We start from the raw sequence: 25,099 nt of genomic DNA, 5'->3' as shown, positions 1-25,099 counted from the left end.
TATATACATATATATATATATATATAGATATATAGTAAGTTAGACCAACCAGTATTGACCAAGATATTTACAGTATACAAGTGAGATTTATTTTCCCAATGGGGACGGCTTATTATTCACATTTTTTTTTTGTTGTTATTGTTGGTATTTCATGTGCTTCCTGCCCTTGTTTCTTTGATACATTTTATTAAACCTTTTTGTGATACCTTTTATTCTGGTGGTTGCAGGGTCAATCATTTCTATATGTGCATGAGTAAACTATCGGCCGGCATGCGTGAGTTATGTTCTCGGAGTATTCAACCAAATCGAGATCTGAATTTCCCGAGGTGCCATTAAGAGCACTCCAGTTCAAATTAAAGCCTCCGTGCTCAGAGGCCATCTTGTGGCACGTTAACTCCTGCATCGCCAGGTTAGAGTCCAGTAGGGCTTGACGTGGTGTACACTACACTGGTGTCAGTGGAGTGGAATTTGAACCTTAATCAAGTGGTACTTAATTAAACTGGTATCAGGAATTTGGGATAAGAACCCTACACCTTTGGGACTTTGTTGCACTGGCGTCAGGAATGTAATATTTAAACCCTGTGGTATCAGACCATGCATCAGGAAAATGTAGATTCGGGTTTAAATCAGCAGAAAATTACTTTGATTCAATCTGGAACAAGGGATAAGGTATTAACCACCCCCATTTTAACAACGAACTGCCATGGACGAGGATTGTATCCCATGCGAGGATGAACATTGGTTGGATTGTGCAGTACCACCAGTCAGCGGTGAGCACATGGGCATGATGGCTTCTTCACCGAGCGATTTCACCGGTGAAAGAACCGCTACAGAGTGAAGAGGGGACATTTTCTGGATTTAGTGACCAAAGCAGAACAATAATTTTGAAGGGAACAGAGCATGAAGGGGCGATGATGAAGTTATTGCAGATGATGGAAAGTATGAATAACGAGAGAAGAGAAAAGATATATGAAAGCATGAAAGAGAAGAAAAAGAAATGGTCGATAAAAGCATGAAAACAAATGGGAAAATGAAACAAGAATAATGATAAGAAGAACAAGAAGAAGGTAATATTGAAATGGAGAAAAATTACTGAAGGAATGACAAGGATTGGATTGAATTGAAGCAAATGGCTGTCGAGATACATGTAGAGGTGGGTCAAATTATCAAAGACCAGGGGAAAATAAAGCAAAGTGTGAGCAGATGACAGGTGATGCTGGGAGGATGAAGATTGAACAGGGGGAATTGAAATGGGAAGTGAACAGAGAGTCAAGAAAAAAAGAAGCAGAAAAAACGAGGAAATGTAGAAGGAGGAAACTGGACAGAGGGAGGTAAAAGGAAAGATGTCTGGCATTAGGAAAGAGTTTGAAAAGCAGAATAAGGAAGTGATAAAGAAGATGGATGAGATCAGTGAAAATGTGAGCGGGGAATTGTGCAAGCAAGAATTTAAAGGCAGAAGTGAATGAGCATTTAAGGAATTTAAAGAAAGCAGTGAATGAGGATGTGAACACGATACTGTGTCATTTGAAAGTCACTGCAGAAGGTGGAGAAGTGAAATGAAAATGAGCTATGTGGAAAAGCACCAAGATGCGAAGGAGTGTCAGAACATGGTAAGATCGCACATGGAGGCCACACCGATTAAGGATCCTGTGTGGGAGACAGATAGGGACGTTCAAGGTGAGTTGTATGAGCAAAGGGCTCTGCTGTAGAAAACCCAAACAGGTGGGTAACGGCAGATTTGTTAGGATTGGAGATTAACTGGTTGACTGGGAACTCAGGATTAGATGGAGGTTTACTGGGGTCAGGAAGTTCATTTTACAGCGAGCCCAGTTGGGGTAACAAGGCTGGCAATTGGCTAACATGTGCCACAAACCACGTATGATGGGACAGGTAGTTTGGAGTCATTTCTGAACCAATTTGGCTGCATGTGAGGACTGAATGGATGGGGGAGAAGAGTCGCATTCACTTAGTAGCTGCATTGTGAGGGCCAGCTCCTGAGATGCTGAAAGCGATGCCCAGGAGGCCAACATCCAACTGAAAGTTGGTGCCAGCTCTCAGGCGTCAGTTTGGGGCAGAGCATCAAGTGGAGCTGGTGATGGCTCAGTTAGCTAAGAGGGAAAAAAAATGCCCAAATGAGACTATGGTGGAGCACAGTGTATACAGCGGTCTATACAGCTCATATTTCTGTCATTAGTGGCCGATTGTCAACAAAGATTGGCTTTGGAGAAGTTTCTGGAGGCGCTTTCAGACCAGGAGCTGAGGTTTCACCTCTCGTTCTAATGGCCAGTCAGTCTGACCGAGGCTGCCAAGCATGCCACCAGATGGGATGCTGAGGCAGACCCATCGAGGGGATGAGGAGGAACCATCGCCAGTGGTCTGCCAGGCTGACCCCATAAGTACAGGAGTGCAGCCGGAGAGTGAGTGTGAATCCTGACCTTTCCACGCCAAAGTGACCTCGTGGACCAACTTACTGGATCAGAGGTAATATTTTATGGTCCAGGTTAGATGCCCCTGAGAAATAGGCTACCTCATGGAAACCAACTGCATGAAGTGGAGGAGTACATCTTTGACCGGCTGATGTTTTAAATGTGACAGGCTGGGCCATCAGAAAAGGGCATGCAAAGAACCTCACCATAGGCCGGGACCACCATCTCAATCCTCGCCACAAAGAGTTACGTACAGGCACTCCGGGGTGCCAGAACACCAGCCTTATTCGGAGTTAACTCCTTTTAAAACCAAGTGACCTCCATAACTATCGGAGATGACTTTGCGTTGGTTGTACCCTCCAACGTAAATTGGGCCAAATCTTCCCCTCTCTTCCCTGCAGCCAGATTTGTCAGGGCAGCACGGTCACGGTCAGAGCACCAATTGGTACCCATGGACCAGCCCACTCCCTCTTGCCACTGTCTTTTTTTTTTTGTATACAAGGTCAAAGTTCGTAGAAGAGAGAGAACACTGAACGGATCAGGACACAACAGAACAAAAGGAGTAGTCGAAAAGCGGGAAACACCAAGAGCAAGGTGAAGGATAAAATAGAGGGAGACTTCAAGAAATTAGGGAAGTGGGGATGAAAGAGGGGGCACTCTTGTGGCCCTGGCGGAGGATCTCTGAGTCACCCTGTTTGTGAGAAATGTCCGGGGCAATACAACAAAAACAACTAAATTGCCTCCTGTTCCAAAAATTAATAAGAACCATGATTTTGCACCACTTCATCCTCACATACAGAGTGGGGGACAAAATGGATGACGTCATCAGGGCTTCGTCAAATAATTCATGGGGTGTGAGTGTTTTATCAGAGGGATGAAAGATTTGTTGCCAATTGTACCTTGCACTGATATTTTCATGTTTATATGATGCCCAGAATTAAACCACACACACACACACACACACACACACACACACACACACACACACACACACACACACACACACACACACACACACACACACACACTTGAAGCTGATGGTTGCATCATTGGTTAGGGATGCGGCTATGCCGCTGATATAGTGCCCCTATTACCAGGACACTCCATCCATTCATCGTGACCATACTCTGTACAGAGCATCGGTGCTGCCAAAGCAGTCTCCTTGGTTATTGGGCACAATTGGATGGGTCATCACTCCAACACAGGATACTTGAATGGCTCAATCATCCCAGCAAGCTGGTACTCATTTTTCCGAACTCAGAAAGATGACGGGCTGAGTCAACCCCACCTGGTGTTAATTCAGCGACCGACGGGGCTCCAACTCAGGACCCCAGGATCCCAAGCCAGCCACCCTAACCGCTCAGCCAACGCCAGGCTAATAATAAAAATAAAGATATCATCAATCAAAAATCAAAATCCGTCATAAGCTATAATCACATGCTGTCTTCAGCAGTGCTGTGAATTCCCCGGTACCCTGTACTTGAAGCTTCCATTCATGTGTGGATGGACGAAGGACTAATGTTGATGACTGGGCAGGCCCAGATTTACAATGGTACCAATGGGACCTCAGCACCAGGGCCACACTCAGAAGGGGCCAATAACGACCAAAATGGTTCCTTTTTAATAACATCTACCTTTTAAAAGTGTGTATATCAAATTTTTTATATTTTTTTTAGGTGTCACATCATCAATACTGTTGTGTTGTTTACATTTTATTTCCGCACAACAGTGTAAACGTCGTACGTTCCAGCGTGAGGCGGTGTAAACGGCATACGATCAACTGTATACGCTGGTTCAGGTGCGGGTGAGAATCAGAGTGGGAGAGTTTGTTTGGAGAAGAACTAGATACAAAAATGAAAAAAAAAAATAAAAAAAAAACATTCAAGCAGTGCTCAGAAATGCAAACATAAACCAAAAAACATAAACCATAAACCAAAATAAACCAAATAAAGCAAAACTGCCTGAATGGAAGTTAAACTCTTGTCTGAATATTGTAAATATAACATGTTCAGTTGTGTGCTGCATTAAAGACAACTTCTGTGTGGACATGCTGTCTTTTATAATAGCTCCCCAAATGGAGGCCCACAAACTTGTTTGGTACCAAGCCCACAAAAGGTTAATCCAGCACTGCTACTGGGTATCACGATGTGCACTGCGGAATGGCAGGAAAGAGAAAGTACAATGAAGGTCATGTGTCATATCTTCACGAGACGGGACGCAATGTAACTCCACAATTGAACTCGAGTAAATTGATGATCATGAAGATGATGTTTTATAAGAGATGTAAAAATCATGAACCTTTGAAGACTTTTTTTATAAACAAGATATGGAAATACAAATGAATTCATTCATTCCTGTATTTGGAAAACAATAGTCAAAATTGACGAACAGCCATTAAAATAAATAAATAACACAACCACAACACAACAACAACTCGGTGTTGGAAAAAAAAAATCTATTTTTCATGGTTCACTTCATTTTACGTCCTCGTTGAGGATTCACAGATAAACATGCAATATGTCTGTGAAGTACAACATGCACTGTCTTACGATTAAATCCGTCAGCAAAATGACGAATAGGACACGTCGAGGTTATCCTATTCCAAGTCAAAATGGCACTTACCTGCACCACACTCCATCACAAACCGTCGTACACCATCACACTCCCACTTCAAGCCTTTAGTTCAGACAAAGTCTATGATATGATGCATTAATTGCACACCATCCTGGGATTCTAAACTGTTTGGGCCATTTGAAAAGGTGAAAGTTTATTGAATTTGCTTCAATGGTCAAAGGTACCTTGATATGTTATGTCAGCAAAAAAAAACAACAAAACAAAACAAAACAGAAACATGCAATACCGGTGACACGGATTACTTGTGTTTTGTTTGTCACGCCTTCGAGCAATAACTCGGCCTGCAAAGTGTACATTCTAAAATCTTTTCCTTAGTAATTGCTTTGATTGTATTCCAGGATACAAGAGGTCAGGACGAACAGCACTTTGTCGACCTACTTTAAACAACCATGAGAAGCTCACGTGATACAGCCTCGACATGGGGTGGCATGTTAACATATTTTGGGCATCAACGATAGCAGTTTGTACATCACGACGAGCATTTCACTAGAATTCAATTCACACAATGTTTTCTCAAATGTGAACATTCCTGCCAAATGTAGCAATTTATCTTCCAACGTATTTATGAAAACTGCCAAGAAGCACAACCATTGCACTTCGTTCCAAAAAACCATCATTGGCTGCACCGATTCCACAGGACAGGCAATTGTAATCGGTGTGTGGTCGTGTCTGTACGCAGATCTACTTATACATCGTTAGTTTTCAGATCTATATTCCCTGCAAGGGCTCCACAATGTTCACATGCAGGTCTGTTTCGACCTTGTTGCCAATTAAACGTTTCATTCGATTTAAAAATGCAAGCGTTAGCTACTACATCGGTGAGTACACCATGTTCACATCATCTTTAGTTGACTAAATCGGCACGTTCGCTGCTTGAAAGTGCTGTACGTCTGAGATTTCTGAAACCCCAGGGGCAATCCAGGGGGTTGAATTGTGTACTCAACGGGGAAACGTTTCAGCTGGATTTGGAATGTTTTCAGCAGATCTGCTCATATCACGTTTGGTTCTGTTAAACTTTTACAAAGACGCGTTGGTCATGAAAAGAAAGCCTGGTGCAAAGTGAATTGTACGGTTGTATGTTATCTTGGCTTTTCGCTCCGAAATGAAAACAAAACGTTCAAAGGCAGATTGGTTGCAATGGAAAAGCATGGGTCATGGAAGGGCTTCCATTATACTGGATAATATGATGAAAGGATTGGAGGGAATCGATTCAAAAGGTTTATATTTGGTGCATCGGTTGATGAAATAAAACGAGAAAGCACAGAATGAGGGTTATTAAAAAGAGCAGAGCCACAAATTGGTGGAGCAAAGGTATATTACAGAGTTGGTACGGACAACAATCAGCCAGGAGTAGCAGATCCTGCAGGGTTCGACGCAACGGACTAAGTACGAGCACTTGGGTCAGGACGTGGAGAACAAGACGAAGTAGGACGGCACTCGGTGGAGCGCAGACCTCCACCAGACTGGATGGTTGACGTTGTGTATCACACCGATAGGTCGGATCCTCAGCAAAATCGAATCAATTCATCATCACACACTCAACATGTCCACCAATTTCCAGTTCCGGTTTTGGAGGTTGGTTCTCTCCAGGGGTCTCGACCGACTTTATCAAAGAGAAGTTTCCCATCGCCAAAAATAAAACTGCCAAAATCAAGAATCACTGCCAACCTTCACTCTTTCATTCCTCGTTTTTTCCCACCTCTGGAACAAACTCCTACACACTCTTCCCTCCAGGTCTTCAAAACAGCTGTTCACCACCATCTCATATCTTTCCCCATCCAAAACCACGATCTCTCTTACCCCTGCTAATCCGTCCAAAAACTCACCTCCTTCAAATTCCCTGCTTTCTTTCCGGAAAGTCCCTGTCGTGTAAGGTCCTGAAAGTCCCTGTCATGTCCATCTTGTTTTCCCTGTGTACCCCCCAACCCATCCCTCTCCCTTCCACAGATCTCCCACTGTTTTTTTTGTTCCCCACTATTTTGTGCTTCCCTCTCCCACCCCTCTTGTCTCCTGCCTTGTCACATGTTCTGTGCGTTAGCTCTTCCATGAGCCTCGACATGAAAAACAAAAAAAAAATCATAATAAAAATTTAAAACGTCCTTGTCACACACCCAACAAATCCACCAAATTGTCTGAATTTGTCCACCACGTTTTGAGATATCTTCATTCACATGAAGAACAAACAAACAAACTATTTCCTATTAAACGCCCTGCTCAATCATTCGGCTCGGTAACCAACGAAGGATCGAGCCTGCATTCGACCACCTGGAAATCGTACTTAGTAACCTCCACATCAAATGGCAAACTCCAGAAAGACTTGCATGCGAGACTTTACTGAAGGCGTGAAAGAAAGTTTACTGTAAATATGACAATACATTAAACAAGTCAAAGTGCAACCCTCCCACGTTCAATAATGACGAGTGCGCTGCGTTCGTTCGTTTGTGTCCTACCATCTGCTTGTTCCCTACTGATTCTTCAAAATACATTGTCCTTCCAGCCTTGTCGTTTAGCCATTTCATGAGCCTGAGCATCTGCAGAGAAAAATGGACAGGCTAGAGTTGTGAAATATTCTGCTGCTTTTGGCCTGAAAGGTTTGCAGCACAATGAGCCTTTCTTGAAATCCAGGACGTTGATGGTTTATCATGTATTCCATTCTTCCATTCCCAGCAAGAAGCCGGGAGACACGTCACAATTTGACCAGTCTTGTTTCTCCACCACTCTGTACGATTTCTCACCATTTCCCTTTTTGGAGGTAATTTAGTGCCCAGAACCGAGAGAATTAAGAGGACCTGCCGCACATGAGACCACACCAGGGGGTGCAGGCATGGCATCCCCTCCATGGGCACTCGTGAGCAAGCTGGGTTTTTAACTACAATACCAGCCTGGTGTTGGCTTAGCAGTTAGGGTGGTCAGCTTGGGATCTTCAAGCCCAAGTTCGAGCTCCTTACCCGTTGAATTAACACGTGATGGGGTTGACTCAGCCAGTAATCCTTCCAAGGTTGGCGAAATGAGTATCAGTGTACCGTACTGGTATAGGGGCACTGCATCAGCAGCATAGCCGCACCCTCACACAATGATGCAACCAGTAGCCACAGGCTGCACAGAAAGAAAAAGAACCTACAATACGATAGTTTCACAGTGCAATTCCACCAAGATAATATTCGGTCCCAAAGCTGAGGATACAAAATTCTTTGTACTGTTGCATTCAACCAGAGCTGGGCCCACAACCTCGAACACCACTTACCCCTTTTTGAAAACAAAGTCGAGGCTCGTGGAAGAGCTATAACATAGAATTGATCAGGATGCAATAGAACAAAAGGAACAGAGAGAGGGGGAACACCAACAGCAGAATTTTAGGACAATGATCTGATGCTCCAGGTCCCCCACCCTTTGGGTGGTATGAGGAATCGATCTGTGCAACATGAAAGCTAAATGTTCAACGGTTTTTGAAATATCGTGCAAACAAATGTACATGGACATACAATCGGTCGGTTGGACGGAGCTCATTTCAATGTCCACAGTCTCCAACCTTGTCGGAGGTACGGGGGACAAATCGAGACAGACTTGACAAATAAAGGGTGTGGGAAGGAATGAGGGTAGGGGAGGATGTATTGGGTGGTCAAGATGGATACAGAAGAGAACTCTTCGGAAGGAAGACTGAACTGGAAATTTGGAAGGCGGGTGTGGTGGCTTGGAGGGAAAGGTTAACAAGGGTAGAAAATATCATGGTTTTAGATGGGGGATCATGCGAGTTGGTGATGAACAGCTGTCGAGACGACCAGGAGGGAGGAATGACATTGAAGACGATGTAAACGTTGGTTCCACAATTGGCAGAGAATCGAATGAGTGGGGGAGAGCAGTAATGTATCCAAAATGAAGACATGAGCGACTTTACGCTCAATATCTGAATTACTGGATCACCGTCACTCACCAACACCACCCCCTCCACCCCCCCCCCTACCCGGCCCCTGACATACGAACAATTCACACCACTTTCGATATATAAACGACAATACATGACTGCAAGGAACCTCTAAATGCATGGCGTATGTGTGCATGTATATATCTGTAATAATAAATGTCAGTCCGTCCATCTGCTCCATAACTCCAAAACCATGAAACCTAGCGGCCCCAAACTTTCCATGCATACTAAGGGAACTCCAAGGTGGTGCATGAATGAAAACTGGGTGTTTGGGTTAATTTGAACACCCCTTTTGAGAATGATTTAGAGAGTACTCATTATGAGGATTTCGTGCTCCGTCACCCCGAGCGACTGCTCCGTGCTCCGCCATCCCGAGCGACTGCTCCGTGCTCCGCCACCTCGAGCGACTGCTCCGTGCTCCGCCACCCCGAGCGACTGCTCCGTGCTCCGCCACCCCGAGCGACTGCTCCGTGCTCCGCCACCCCGAGCGACTGCTCCGTGCTCCGCCACCCCGAGCGACTGCTCCGTGCTCCGCCACCCCGAGCGACTGCTCCGTGCTCCGCCACCCCGAGCGACTGCTCCGTGCTCCGCCACCCCGAGCGACTGCTCTGTGCTCCGCCACCCCGAGCGACTGCTCCGTCACCCCGAGCGACTGCTCCGTGCTCCGTCACCCCGAGCGACTGCTCCGTGCTCAGTCACCCCGAGCGACTCCTCCGTGCTCAGTCACCCCGAGCGACTCCTCCGTGCTCCGTCACCGCGAGCGACTCCTCCGTGCTCCGTCACCCCGAGCCACTGCTTGTGAAATAACACCCGATTTCCAAGCCATTTTCGGCATTAACGCGTTTTCTAAATTACCAAGCTAAACATTTTTTTTCCACCCATCACATGCAGCTGTTTATGAAGAGTAATTTTTGTGAACATCTCCCTGAAACGTCGATATAAATGTGACATCGTTTTTCGTTGAAAGTTACTCAAGGTTTCTGGGTTGTATACAGTAAGGACTGCAGTTGGTAATCACACCGACTCCAACCTGCCTATTCCTGAAAAATTGCAGATATTGGCCAAGCGTGTGTGTGTGTGTGTGTGTGTGTGTGTGTGTGTGTGTGTGTGTGTGTGTGTGTGTGTGTGTGTGTGTGTGTGTGTGTGTGTGTGTGTGTGTGTGTGTGTGTGTGTGTGTGTGTGTGTGTGTGTTTCATAAAGCATAACATACTCTCTCTGCTAATTCCCATACCCCCCATCTATATCTATATATAGTCCAGCATCCTCTTCCCACATCTCCTCTCACCCTTATGTATATGTATTGATATATATATATATATATATATATATATATTGTTACGTTTGAGGGGGGGTATGCATTCAAAGGGTAATTAGGATGTTTAATTAGTTATGCCATGCTGTTCGAGTTTACCAGGATCTCGATGTAATAAGTAGCAATTCAGTGGTGATAAGTTGTCTAGTAAATGTCCATTTCTTCAAGGGGGAAATGATAATTGTCACGTAATTAGATAGGGACACGGGATAGGGTAAGTGTGTCTGCGTAAACCCCTTTTAGTAGTCCCTGGAGGCTGGCCGTGACGTCACAGGACAGTGCTGCGGATGGCTCCGCCCCGTGATCACGATTGGCGGAAGGCGACGGCGCAGGGCCAATAAAACAGCTCGATTGGAAGTGACGAGGACGGGAGGATAAAAAAGGTTCTGTTCGGGGTCGAAAAGGAAGAGGAAGAAGATCGGTACCGAAAGACTGTTTTGGTGGAGGCTGTTGTGCTGGGAGCGTGCTTGTTGTTGCGCTGATTCGGCCCTGGTTTCATCGTGTCTTGTAGCCTTGCTGAGCCTCGTGCCTCACCTTGGTTGGCTCTGGGGTTCTGCTGGCTCGGAGTATGGGGTCGAACGGCGGGCGGACCTGCCTCCCTCTCCTGCTCGCAATTTGGCGCCAGAACTGGTTCCCTGGCGGCTGTGAGCGGACTTGGGCCAAGACCAGGAGGTCGACAGCACCACGGTTTCTCCTGCCCCCCTGACGAGAGCAAGGCCAGCTCGTCCGATGCCAATCCAGGGACTGTTGCGTCCACACCATGGTGCAGCCTGACCACCAGAAATAGCTACGTTTTGTGTGTGTGTGTGTGTGTGTGTGTGTGTGTGTGTGTGTGTGTGTGTGTGTGTGTGTGTGTGTGTGTGTGTGTGTGTGTGTGTACCTGGCGCCTTAGAGGGTTTGAGATTTGTATATTCATTGGAATTGACTGTGTTTTCCCCATGCCCGATCCCACACCATTACGTCGAATCGCCCCGGATCCCTCTTCTTGCCGAGTCTTGTTATTTCTGGTTAGAGGAATAAACGTTATCAACTCAGTGAAAAGCGACTCGTGCCACCTTCCTCGTCCCGTTTGCGGTAGAGCGATTAGAACCTCCATCTTTGGGTTATAAATAAATAAACTGCCTCCATCGTTTCGGTTCATTCTACGTTGGCGGGACTCTTCAAGTCCCGTGGACGTCACTATATATATATATATATATATATATATATATATATATATATATATATATATATATATATATATATATATATATATATATATATATATATATATATATATATATATATATATGTATATATATATGTATATATATATATATATATATATATATATATATATATATATATATATATATATATATGTATATATATGTATATATGTATATATATGTATATATATATATATATATATATATATATATCCGGATGGTTGTCATGTCTGAGCCCGGATGGTATCACAGGGAACAAAGATTGGTCCTCTGGCATTCTTTGCCATGATCAATGTTGTAATTGATTCATCAGAGTTGCAGCAATGGAAGTATGTCAACGATCTGAGTATTGGAGAGGCTGAGGAGAACCATCTTCACCTGAATACAGCTAAATTCAAACAGCGGCAAATTTGCTTCAAATGTACAACACCGGAACCACCTGCCCTCAACCTTGGAACCAATACCCTCGATGTTGTAGAGGGAACCAAAATACTAGGAGTATGGATCCAAGATGACCTAAAATGGGACAACCAGGAAAAGGAAATGATGACCAAGAGCATGAAAAGAGTGCATTTGCTGAGTACACAGAAAAAATTTAATATCCCACCACATGATCTTGTCAGCATCGACAAGTCATACGTCCAGAGAAAATCCAAAAAAAGAGCAGAGGATTGTTCTGTCACCAGTGTGACTCCTACTTGGATGCCCTCATAGTGATTGGGATTGAGCCACTTGAGAAAAGAATAAACCTATGTTCTAAGTTTGCATCCTCTTGTGTGCGATTTCAGAGGTATAGTAACCGGTTCCTGAAAAACGATGCCACTCATGCAATGCAGCTTCGTGGTACTTGCAAGTACAAAATCGACCAGTGCCGAAGAGCAAGACATCAAAATAGCACGTTTCCATTCCTTGTAAAGTGTCTCAATGAAGAAGGGTAATAGGATTGATTGGGTTAAATAGGTTTAATGTTGGGTGGCCCAGTGTAATTATTTGTTAAGATACTTTTCACCTACATGACTTTTGTCTACTATTTATCGATGAATTTTAACTTGCTTTCTTCTTGTATGTTGTATGAATTCGATATTATTCCTCAGATTTAATATGAACTAATGATCATGAGTTAACCCACACGGGAGTGTGAATTTATTCCCTCCACCACCGAAGGTGAAGGAGGTTATGTTTTCACCCAGCCCTCTCTGTTTGTCTGCTGTGTGAAGGATATCTCAAAAAGTTGAAGATAGATTTGGATGAAATTTGGTGGGCAGGTTGGGTGTGTGACAAGGACAAACTGATTAGATTTTGGTGAAGATCCGGATCGGACGACAAGAATTTTTAAAAGTGATTCTTCACCTTTGAGAGAGCCTAATATAAAACGATCTGAAGCATGATATTTCAAATATGTATGGGGCCCGATATGTTCTCGGGGACCAGGCATTACGTGGCGGAGGTATGCATTCCACCGAGTGGCCTTCTAGTACTAAAATTGCTTTAACCTTCCTTTGCTTAAGGCCCAGTCACACCTTGACGTTTTAGCCAGCAATGGCAACGTATTAAAATGTATATAAAACGCTGGCTTACGCTGAACTTTTGATGTTTTTTTTTTTTTTAAGATTCGGACGTATTCACAACATATTAGTAACGGACACAGAACGTTTCGTTGTCTTATAGATAACTTATATCAACGAATGCTTAGCGTGTTGTCGGCGTTCACAACCTATGCCCAACGATAGTCTAACTTATGCATAGCGCGCTGCACGTATCGCCGACGATCACGTGGCGTAGCCTATTAAAAGGCTGCCGCACAATGATTCAAATCATAACCGCCAGAGAAATGGAAGTGTCAACATCGCAGTCACACCTTGGCGATCTTGCCAGTGTATGCAGACCTCTGAAAAATACGTCTAGAACGCTGGCGCACGTCGAATACAGTATGGGTAAGTTTGGTATACGTGAATACAACGCTAAAATACGCTATTATACGTCGTAGTAAGTGGAGTACGTCTTGTACTTTTAAACCTGTTCAAAATTTTACAACGTACTTGCCGTATGCCTCACGTTCCGCATGCGATGGGAATAAGTTGTACGCACGATATGCGATCGTTGGCACACGTCGACAAAAGTTACTTGTAAGTTACTCATAAGTCGAAACGCATCAATGTAATGATTAGCGTCAGTGTTCCAGACTCCCTGGTTTTTTTTTGGTTTTTTTTTTAATTTATTTTTTCTTCGGTATGACAGTGATGTTGACACTTCGATTTCTAGTGCGGTTATGATTTCAATCGTTGAGCGGCAGCCTATTAATTATATTATATTATAACCGCACTAGAAATCGAAGTGTCAACATGACCGTCATACCGAAGAAAAAAAAATAATAATAAAAAAAAACAGGGAGTCTGGAACACTGACGCTAACCATTACCTTGACGTGTTTCGACTTACGAGTACCTTACAAGCAACGTGTGTCAACGATCACGTAACGTGCCTACAACAAGTTACTCATAGGTTAGAAATAAGTTTCGGGTACGCTAAACATTACCTCGACGTGTTTCGACTTATGATTAACTTACAAGTAACGTGTGTCGACGTGTGTCAACGATCGCATAACGTGCCTACAACTTATGGCCAGCGTTATGCGGAACTTGTGAGTCATACGCTGGCATAAGTCATAAAATTTAAAGCATGCTAAAATTTGAGGACAACCTCAAAGTGCAACGATGAAAGCCAGCGTACTACGACGTATGGCAGTGTTTTTCAGCGTGCTCTCAATGTTTCCAAAACTTACCCATAACATATTCGACGTGTGCCAGCGTTTTAGACAAACTTTTCAAAGATCGGCAAAAGCTGGATAAAACGTCAAGGTGTGACTGGGTCTTTATATTTATAATAGTGGAGCATTTTGTGTGGACAACTTCTCTGTACATTCCCATTTTTATGTTCTTTTTTTGGTTTTGTTTTGGTGATTGTTTGATGAAATGTTTTATATTGATATGAAATCTTGAGTGTATAATACATTTGTAAATAATCATACAATTCAGTGGAAGCTGCAAAGTGATAATAAAACTGAACTGAACTGAACAAAGGTAAGGTAACCACAAAAAGTAGTGACACCCTGCCAGGATTGGCAGTGCCAATCGGTGTTCCTGGTTGATCAGAAACTTTCCAAGATTAGAAACCGGCTGGTGGCTTCAGGACCCGGTGATCGGGAAGAACGTGAGTGCTTCCCCTCGTGGCGAACCTTGAACCCCAGGCTGTAACAATATATTATTGCGAATCTGGAAGCCATGAGCACACAACAGATCCTTATGGATCAGTTATATCGTAAGTACGTGTTTCCATTTAGGGTCCCGTCCTTGGTCTAATGGGAATTAAATGTTTGTGCACTGCGGAGTTATTTTGATAGTCAGGGTTTTCTTTTACATTTTTACATCACTTACAACTGCAACAACGCCTTCGCTCCATTCTGACGCCATAACACTCGCGGTGGGTGGAGTTCAAGAAGGACTTGGCGTCTCTCTGGACCAATCAGAGAGATGCGAGTGAGTTTGCCGTCGGTCGGCCAATGAGAGCCCACGTAGGACAATGCTACTCCTCTTCCTGTTTGAGGGGCGGTCCGCCATGACGCCCGACACCCCCCCCCCCCGGTCCAATCAGCGGACTTGGCACCCCTTTTGGCCAATCACAGGGGTGATGAGCTCATTTGCGCGCCAAAACCGTCCAGTGAGTTAGAGTGGGTCGGAGGAAGCAGCTCCTCCCCTCTGAAGAAGGAGTGAATAATTGTTCGGCGCGATCCGACTGGTAGAGAGAGTTGGTTTTGGTCTGCCGGATCGCCTGGCCTTGCCTGCTGGCGCTCGCTGCCTCGTCCGCGCTCGCGCTGGTTGGCGTCCGCCCTTCACCCTCCGTCCCAGGTACTTGGAGTGGCATCGTGGTTGCGGGTTCGAATCTCGCCGGTCGAGGACATCAAAGACCACACGAGGTGGACAGGTCCAAGATAGCTCTGGTTTCCAGCTCATCTTCCCTCGAGCTGGAAACCTCGAATAAAGACCTTGAGGTCTATCTTCTTTTGTGGTATTTGTGTGTGCGTGTGTGTGTCCTTGGGTCCCGTCTTTAAGTAGAAACTGTTAAGTGCCTGTGTTCCTTGTACATTATTTGCCTTGCTTTAGTCGTGATAACTCTGCTCTTTGTGTGTTCCCTCCCTGCCTATTGTAAATAAATATTCATTTTATTGAATGTATCAGCTCGTTTCTGTGTTACTTTCATTGGCTTAGCACGGTGCGTGTTGGGAAATTGGGAAGCGACAAATTGTGCATTTGGTCCGGCGGCTGTGGTAACTCCGCCCGGTTACGCCGGATCCGAGCCGTTACCGCGACTCGGATTGGACAGAGTCGGCCGAGGGTGTGATTTCCCCGGTAGTTGGACGGCGTGAGTACTTAGGTAAATTGGAGTTAGACAAGTGTACCCTACCTCACGCCGTCAAAATATTGGCGACCACGGTCCTGTAAGGGACCCGTGCCTTTCGGAGTTCTCCGAGAAGCACGATCTAGATTCCGGGTGTTCGGTGGAGCCGACTCTACTGTTCCACCTAGCGGTCGTGCTCGCCGCCGACACCCGGCTCCACAACAATATATGGCGTCCAGAAACTTCAACGAGAGAAATACTGGCAGTCGTCGAAGACACACCAAAAAAAAATTAATTCATACATACAGGGTGCCCCAAAAAATATACAACTTTTCATCTGCAAAGAGGATGGTCATAACATTTTTAAAAAGATATATGGCTGGATAGAAAGCTGAAAAGGTTGAAGTTTATTGTACCAATGTCAAAATTCCCACCAAAATTTAAATTTTGGTATAGAATCGTCGTTTTCTTTTAGAACACATGTTCGACGAAGGCTCCACATTGTCCGATCACTGCCTGCAAACGCGTTGTCATGTTCTCCATCATAGTCCGGGAGCCCATGGAGATTTGTTTAGCATTGCGAGTACAAAAGGTTTGAGGCTTGGAATATGATGGGACACAACATGGGACCCTCAAACGGGCATTCTTAAGTTTCATCTCCCGTACCATTCCTGGGGGCGACCACTTAAGGTACCCCCAAATTCAAGTTTAACTAGAGGGGGAGCACTCGGTAGAGTGCAAAACCTCCGCCGCCAATACTGCGAGGTCACTCAAGTGAACCTGATATCCTATTCATTCAATTTGACGTCAACAGTGCTCACAGAGTAATAGTTTGCAACTTTCCCTTTTACATACTCAATTCATTCGTCATAACTAGATTCCTTAAGACAGAAATTGATTTTACGTGGGTATATCCACCTGAAGTTCCAAAATCAGCCGCAATTATAATTAACCTCCGCCATCGAAGATCGGAGGTTACTGTTTTCACCCCTTTGTGTTTGTTTGTGAACAGTATTACGGAAAAACTCCTCGACGGATTTCGACGAAACTTGGTGGGGGGGGATTAGGTATGGTCCAAGGATCATGCCATTAGATTTTAGACTTGGTCCAAAATCCAATATGGCCGCTATGGCGGCCATTTTGAAAAAATATTGGAATTTTTTTTTTTTGCATTTCTACATGTTTTAAGTGATTTCCAACCCCCACCCCCCCCAAAAAAAAATTGTTAGAGAAAAAAAAAATTTGCAACTTTTTTTTCAACAAAATTTCAATTTTTTTTTTGCACTTCTACATGTTATCAGTGATTTCCAACAAAAAAAACATGCCAAAATTATAATTGCTGCTGATTTTGGAACTTCAGGTAGATATACCCACGTAAAATCAATTTCTGTCTCAAGGAATCCTGTTATGATGAATGAATTGAGTATGTAAAAGTTAAAAGTAAAAGGGAAAGTTGCAAACTATAACTCTGTGAGCACTGTTGACGTCAAATTGAATGAATAGGATATCAGGTTCACTTGAGTGACCTAGCAGTATTGGCGGTGGAGGTATTGCACTCTACCGAGTGCTCCCCCTCTAGTTTTGGCATGTTTTTTTTGTTGGAAATCACTTATAACATGTAGAAATGCAAAAAAAAAAATTCGAAATATTGTTGAAAAAAAAGTTGCAATTTTTTTTTCTCTAACAATTTGTTTTTTTGGGGGGGGTGGAAATCACTTAAAACATGTAGAAATGCAAAAACAAAAATTCAAATATTTTTTCAAAATGGCTGCCATAGCGGCCATATTGGACTTTGAACCAAGTCCAAAATGTAATGGCATGATCCTTGGACCATACCTAATCCCCCCCACCAAGTTTCGTCGAAATCTGTCGGAGTTTTTCCGTAATACTGTTCACAAACAAACAGACGGGTGAAAACAGTAACCTCCGTCCATCTTCGATGGCGGAGGTTAATTAGCATGATTGAGTATATGAATGAAACCAGTGCCAAAATGTTCTCCGATAAGGTAGAAATAAAGATCCGCCATTCTTACGTGTCAACTCCTGTACTTAGCCTACTTAAGAACGCCCCTAATTAGCATAATTGAGTACAAAAATGAGACTTGCACCAAAATATCCAGTAGGGTACCCTGACTAAGTTTCGGTCATTCTTAAGTGTCAAATGCTGTACCAAGTCCAGTTAAGAACGGGTCAAAGGCCAGGGTCAGAGGTGCTGGGGAGGGGGGAGGGGGGTTGATAAGCATGATTCGGTACATGAATGAAACCAGCACTAAATTGTTCATCTTTGGGGTGAAAATCAAGATCCGCCATTCTTAAGTGTCAACTCCTGTACTTAGTCTACTTAAGAACGCCCCTAATTAGCATGATTGAGTACAAAGATGGAAGTTTGGCCAAAATGTCTCTCAGACCACCATGTCCATGGATTGGGCATTCTTAAGTGTCAACTCCTGTACCTAGTCCACTTAATAACGGGTCAAATATGATCATCTCATCCTTTATCATGTTTATAAAAACATTTTTTAATCCGTAATATCTGTCTCTCGGCCTGATATCATTTAATCGAATTACCGGTACTTTAATTTACGCCATGTCCAAATTAAACCTGGTAACACAAGAAATTTAATTTTGCTGATTGCAAAAACAATATGTTTCCTTTAAAAAAAAACCTTTCCCGAACATTGTTCTATCCCAAATAATATTGCCTTTTCAGATAAAGTGACAATGGATACGCAAGACCCTGATTGGTCTCCTAACATTGCCAGGACTGAGACCCCAAGCCCAGTTCCGACATCTCAGAGACGCTGTACCTTCATACGCATCAGACTTCGAGAAAGAGGCCATGCCTTGAAGTGTTACCATTCGGTGAACAACAATGGGCCACAGTACAAAAAGCTGCATCAAACAGGCGTAAAAAACGAAATTTCGAGAATTCAGTCTACCGCGATGTCGTTCTTATCTACCTGAAAGCCCAGGGGAAAAGGATGGATATCATGTTAGCTGTTATAAAAACTACTGCAGTTTCAGCCAGCCAGTCACCTGTCCACATTGGTGACACTGCGAGTACCTCTACGACAACACATTTACGTTCTGCTGCCAAATTTTGGTATAATGCCAAAAACTACGAAGACAAGAGGTCTGATACATGTCCAACCTTAGACAGCCAATCACGAAAAGCCACCCACTTCCGGTATATTTCCACCACAATGTTTGTTTCGTGGCAACACAAAAAAACGAAAAAAGGGTGGGCTTGAAGTTGCTGGCACTTGCAAAACTCTCGAGGCTAGCCAAAGCATTCAGGAGGCGGCTTTGGTATTAAATGATGCTAAAATCTTGTCTAAAATCAGTGGCATTGACCTCGTCGCCAAGGAAGTGAAATATCATCACTCTTGCAAGAGTTCGTTTCTGATGTCGGCAAACAGAGTACGCGATCGTGACAGGAAGAGTGCCGAAAGTCCATCGACCAGTACCACCAACCCGTCAGCTGTTGATGATATTCAAGCATATGTTGAGCAATCTGTCCTCAGAAACAAAAGGCCCGAACTCCTTACATCCGTGTATGCGAGGTATTTGGACTTGTGCAATATATCATCAGAAACTCCTCTAAATAACGCTCAAAGCCTAATGTGGAATTTGAAAGGAAAATTTGGTGACAAACTTAAATTTCAAACTCCACTCGGAAAGAAATTAGGATTGATAATGTACAGTTCTGAAATGTCTGATGACGCAGTAAGTGTCGCATATGACTATGCCTCCGATGATGAACAAATTGTGACAAAGGCCGCTCTACTACTCAGGAAACATCGACTTGATGTTCAAAAAAGGGATTTGCCCAAAAATCCTACTTTAGATGACCTGAAGGGAGGTGATGTATCCCCCCCCCCACCTCTGTTATCTACTTTCTTCACCACCTTGTCCTGTGGACAAAATGTACCGATCATGTCATGCGCCACGTTAAATCATCCTGTGATGATGCCCTCTTCATTACTATGAGAGGTAAAGTCAAACCAGCAAAGCAAATGGCACTGGGTGTCGCTGTGAAATCTGTCACAGGCAGCAAAAAGGTTGTGCAGGTGTTAAATCGATTTGGGCACTGCATAAATTACAACAGCTTAGAGGAATTGGAAACAGAAACAGCAGAGCAACTTCAAGAAAGGCAACTGTCCTGTCCTGATGGAACCATCAAATACAAGCCAATGGGTGTTGCATTCGATAACTTCGATGAGTTGACAAATACATTATCTGGTGCAGACACACTACATGATACAATGGGAATAATGTATCAGAATGGACCAGATGAATCAGAAGAAACAAGGTCAGTTGAACCAAGCGAGTCCGTCTCATTGCCGCCAATAGTCCCTCGCACCAGGAAGGGGCGAAAACGATCACTGGAGCAACAAGAGGTATCACTGGAACCCTATCGTAAAAAACCAAAAATGACAGTTTTTAGTTACAAGCACGTAGATGTCTTCAACCTCCCTGATGTCAGTGGTGCTGCAAGAAACTTGGACCTGATGTGGATGATGAGTTGTGCTCGAGATGTAGGCAAGGTTCCAATGTGGGTCGGGTATAATGCCAAAAACTACGAAGACAAGAGGTCTGATACATGTCCAACCTTAGACAGCCAATCACGAGTCTTGACGTCATACAAGAGATGCTCATCACAGCCCAAAGATGTGCCAAAGAGTGTGAGCAGTAATTTGGAATTGTCACGTATGACCTGAATGCAGCAAAACCTGCCATGCAGATTCAAGCCACAGAAAAAGCCCCAATTTGATGACGTCTTCATAATGCCAGGTGTGTTTCACATTGAGATGGCATTTTTTAAAAGTGGTCGGGAAGACCATCTCTGATTCAGGAGGACCTGACATGCTAACTGATACTGACGTCCTGGCCCCAGGGTCACTGAACGGCTTCCTATCAGGAAAACATTTTAATCGCTGCAAAAGGTTGCATCCAATACTAGCGCTTGCCTTCGAGATCCTCCACTTTTTGGCATTCATGAAGACCTACGAGGAAAAGGATCGACTAGAGGAATTCATCAAAAGTGTACACAGTGGTGAAGTTGCACTCGAGTCAATAGGTGCATCAGATGTCTTCGTTGCTGGAAAAAAACTGCCTATACCAAGTACACAGACGAAACAAGATCTGGAACACATGGCTGCACTGCTCAATTTTGGATGAAGTACATTGTACATAGATTACATTCGTCATTACCACAACCTGGAGAGAGTGATCAGAACAAATGACATAGATCTATACATCTTCACACTGACTGCAGTCATAGACCTCTTCTTCGCTACAAACCATGTCAACTATTGCAAATGGCTGACAAAATTCCAGCTTGACCTGATGAATATCGACGAATCATACCCTGGACTCCGAGAAATTATTGAGAAAGGTGTATTCACTTTCCGAAGAACTGACCATGCTTTCAGCCGTGTTCCTGTCGATTTAACTCTGGAGCAAACGGTCAACGCTGACGCAGCGTCTCGCCTCACAGGGATATAGTCTGCCACAAATAGTTATACTGCTCGTTTGAGATGGATGGTCACAAAATCTACCAGGGCTTCTTTCATAAGCCTTGTGCAAGAGATGGCAGGTTTGATTGTGAATGATGATGTTGCTGCAGAACTCTGACCTGCACGAATAGATCGTAATATGCATGACTTGAAGAAGGTCATGAAACAAATAGAAGACTCTCGCAATCCCTTTGAGATGGAAGTCGAAACAGAAGCATCACAGAATAAACTGTTCAACATTAACACTGGGAAGGCTACCAGTGATGAGATTCATGAAAGTCTGCTCAAAATTCCAAAAGAGGGACAGGCACGCAACCAAGATTTCCTGGATTCCTGCATTGCTGATCCCAACAGGTTTGAAGAGAAGATAACAAAGGCAAAACTGAAGACCTTTTCAGATGGATATGCAAAGAACCGAAGAACAGAAAACAAGAAAATATCGGAGCTGAAGGGTACTATAGATCTGATGGGCCGCCTTGTGGTATTAGCCACCAAAAGGAATCTGGACTAGCCGTTCATTTTTGAATATCCACTCACACCAGTCCCTTTGTCAATGTGCAGTACAGATGGAACTATGGCAAAAACAGAAAAAAAGTGCTCTCTTCAAATTAGTGGAGTCAAAGGTGAATGATGCCGAATGCAGTCCTGCATTCAAACGTGCTTGCATTATCGATGGCCCATTTATTCTCCATTCCCTACCACAAAATCAGCCAGCCATCTATGGGGGTCTCGCAAGAAGCATACCGATTCAAACAGTGGCGCTGTCGAGTGTGGAAGTTCATCTGGTCTTCGATGATTACCCACAGCCATCTTTGAAAGACATGGAACGGGGAAGGAGAGGAGCAGATGACCGTGAGTTTTTGATAACTGGCCCAAAACAAAAACGACCGAAAGATCTAAGCAATGCCCTGAAATCAAGGTCATTTAAGACACAGCTCCCCAAGTTCCTAGCGAGAGAATAACAAGACCAGGCATACAAAGATCATCGGAAGCCGTCAGTCAGCTCTATCTTGACATTCCCGGAGAATGCTATCACTACGAAGTCGGCGATGGAGTTCTCAGACGTGATTCCGTTGAATACCTTAGAAACAACCACGAAGAGGCAGCTACAAAGATATGTCTCCATGCAAAATCTGTGGACAGTACTGAGAAACAAGGGGACATAGTCATTCGTGCTTCAGATACAGACATAGAAATCGTCATGTTGTATCACTGCAGCAAGTTTCAGTCACTCTTGTAGATGGATGTTGGTACTGGAGCCAAGAATAACCGTAGATATATCAGCATTACTGCCATCTACGAGTTACTTGGACCTCAGATATGTGCAGCATTGCTGGGATTCCACGCGTTCACAGGCAGTGACTACACTGCGGCATTTGTTCGCAAAGGCAAAGTCAAACCATTTGCTAAGCTAGAAAAGAATAAAGAGGCACAGAAAGCATTCCAAAGCCTGGCGAATGAAACAGAACTGAGTTAAAAAACTCGAAAGACTCTGCAAACTTTCACCACAATCATGTATGGTGCAAAGGACACCAGCAAGGTGACACTCAATCGTTATCGGTACAAGGTGTTTGAAAAGGGCTCTGGACCAAAGTCGACAGCAAAGAACCCCTTGGAGAAACTTAAGGGCATAAACGCAAGTGCCATTCCACCATGTGAGGCAGAGCTCATTATGCATATGAAACGTGCATCATTTGTTGCTCATATGTGGCTGAATGCTGATTTCGCCGAAATCCAACAGCACCCTACGGAATCAAATGGTTGGGACTTTGACAATGGATATTATCAGCCAATTTGGCATGAAGGGCCACAGATGCCAGACACCCTGGTTCCAGAGGAATATGAGCTCAATGGTGATGAAAGTATCGAAGAGGAGAACATGACCGTCTCATCGGATGACGAGTCAGACTGGACAGAAGATGATTAAGGAACACGATGCACAACAACCAGTTGCTACCTGTGACTTCAATGTAATCAATACAATCAAACTACAGTTAGAAATAACTCCATTAGTAATTTCATATAATTAATAGTGATCATTACAACTCAGTACCAATTATTATCAGCAGTCACTCTGGCATTTTCGTCCATGTTGTAATTTTGTTTCAAATTTTATTAACCTCCGCCATCGAAGATCGGAGGTTACTGTTTTTACCCCTTTCTGCTTGTTTGTTTGTTTGTTTGTTTGTGAACAGTATTACAGAAAAACTCCTTGACGGATTTCGATGAAACTTGGTGGGGGGATAAGGTATGGTCCAAGGATCATGCCATTAGATTTTGGACTTGGTCCAAAATCCAATATGGCCGCTATTGTGGCCATTTTGAAAAAATTGAATTTTTTTTTTTGTTTTGCATTTCTGCATGTTTTAAGTGATTTCCAACCCCCCCCCCCCCAAAAAAAAAAATTGTTAGAGAAAAAAAATTTTTGCAACTTTTTTTTTCAACAAAATTTCGATTTTTTTTTTTTTTTTGCATTTCTACATGTTATAAGTGATTTCCAACAAAAAACATGCCAAAATTATAATTTCGGCTGATTTTGGAACTTCAGGTGGATATACCCACGTAAAATCAATTTCTGTCTCAAGGAATCTTATTATGACGAATGAATTGAGTGAGTATGTAAAAGTTAAAAGTAAAAGGGAAAGTTGCAAACTATAACTCTGAGCACTGTTGACGTCAAATTGAATGAATAGGATATCAGGTTCACTTGAGTGACCTAGCAGTATTGGCGGCGGAGGTTTTGCACTCTACCGAGTGCTCCCCCTCTAGTTAAACTCTGTTTTCGCATATATATCATGTATATTGTTCATTCATTTTATCCCCGTTCTTAAGTGGACGAGGTACAGGAGTTGACACTTAAGAATGGCCAATCCATGGACAGGGTGGTCTGATAGACATTTTGGCCTGAATTCCATCTTTGTACTCAATCATGCTAATTACTGTGGTAATTAGCGTTCTTAAGTAGACTAAGTACAGGAGTTGACACTTAAGTATGGCTGATCTTGATTTTCACCCCAAAGATGAACAATTTAGGCTGGTTTCATTCATGTACCTAATCATGCTTATCAAACCCCCCCCCCCCCCGCCTCCCCGGCACCTCTGACCCTGGCCTTTGTACAGGATTTGACACTTAAGAATGACCGAAACTTAGTCAGGGTACCCTACTGGATATTTTGGTGCAAGTCTCATTTTTGTACTCAATCATGCTAATTAACGTGGTAATTAGCGCTAATTTTGGGCGTTCTCAAGTAGGCTAAGTACAGGAGTTGACAGTTAAGAATGGCGGATCTTTATTTCTACCTTCTCTGAGAACATTTTCGCACTGGTTTCATTCATGTACTCAATCATGATAATTAAACTTGAATTTGGGGGTACTTTAAGTGGTCGCCCCCAGGAATGGTACGGGAAATGAAACTTAAGAATGCCCGTTTGAGGGTCCCATGTTGTATCCCATCATATTCCAAGCCTCAAACCTTTTGTACTCGCAATGCTAAACAAATCTCCATGGGCTCCCGGACAAGAGTCTGAGGCCTAGGGTTTCCATCGATCCTGTCCTTGAGATACCCCCACAAGAAGTCTGGAGGAGTAAGGTCAGGGGAATACGGTGGCCACTCAATGTCTTCGTAGGGGGAGATAAAGCGGCCCTCAAAATGTTGGTTGAGAAAACGCCTTGTTTCACTGGCT

General features: G+C 43.7%; 1 protein-coding gene and 2 pseudogenes across 6 annotated transcripts in view; 2 read left to right on the top strand and 1 right to left on the bottom strand.

Moving 5' to 3' along the window:
- NCAM1 (neural cell adhesion molecule 1) overlaps positions 1 to 25,099 on the bottom strand; it is a 273,015-nt gene that overhangs the window by 201,495 nt on the left and 46,421 nt on the right. The gene's annotated exons all lie outside the window — the stretch shown is intronic.
- On the top strand, positions 11,743 to 20,592 carry LOC147031136 (uncharacterized; annotated as a pseudogene).
- On the top strand, positions 21,555 to 23,594 carry LOC147031135 (uncharacterized; annotated as a pseudogene).

The sequence above is a fragment of the Eptatretus burgeri genome, chromosome 3 (genome assembly GCF_056783735.1).
Source record: "Eptatretus burgeri isolate ZD-2024b chromosome 3, Ebu_testis_v1, whole genome shotgun sequence".
Lineage (NCBI taxonomy): Eukaryota > Metazoa > Chordata > Myxini > Myxiniformes > Myxinidae > Eptatretus > Eptatretus burgeri.
This window is presented reverse-complemented; position numbering and strand designations above follow the sequence as displayed.